Below are 517 nucleotides of genomic sequence, written 5' to 3'. Positions count from 1 at the left end.
CACACACACACACACACACACACACAAGCACGATCACCACATCAAGGCAGGGTTTGTGTTTATGTACTTGCCAGTGATCTTCAGATATCACATTCCTCAGATGGCAGTTAGGACTGGTCTGCCAAGAGAGTGAAGCCACATGGACATGCCGTCCACAAAGAAAGGCATTCTGAGACACTGTCAAGTGACTTCATATGGTGAAATGTTGATATTTACAAATTTTGACAAGTTAGTTTAGTCTTGTTTTCTCATTATTTGGATGATCCTTAATGTATAGTAGTTGACTCTGAGTCGTCCGCCATCTCTTCATCTCAAGGGCACTTTGAAATGATCTTCTATTGATTTAAACTCTCACAACAATTTACACAATTATGCATTAGCAGTGTCATGTTTCAAAACCTCTTTAGTTAAAGTGCCCTGAAAGCAAAGCGGAACTGTGATTTAGAAATTGTGAAAATGGCATGAAAGCTTGGTGGAAGATCTAAAGAATTTTTTTTAAATGTGGTGTTATAGATTA

The sequence above is a fragment of the Sinocyclocheilus grahami genome, unplaced genomic scaffold, assembly GCF_001515645.1.
Source record: "Sinocyclocheilus grahami isolate Dianchi unplaced genomic scaffold, SAMN03320097.WGS_v1.1 scaffold32.1, whole genome shotgun sequence".
Classification (NCBI taxonomy): Eukaryota; Metazoa; Chordata; class Actinopteri; order Cypriniformes; family Cyprinidae; genus Sinocyclocheilus; species Sinocyclocheilus grahami.
Note: the sequence above shows the minus strand (reverse complement) of the source record.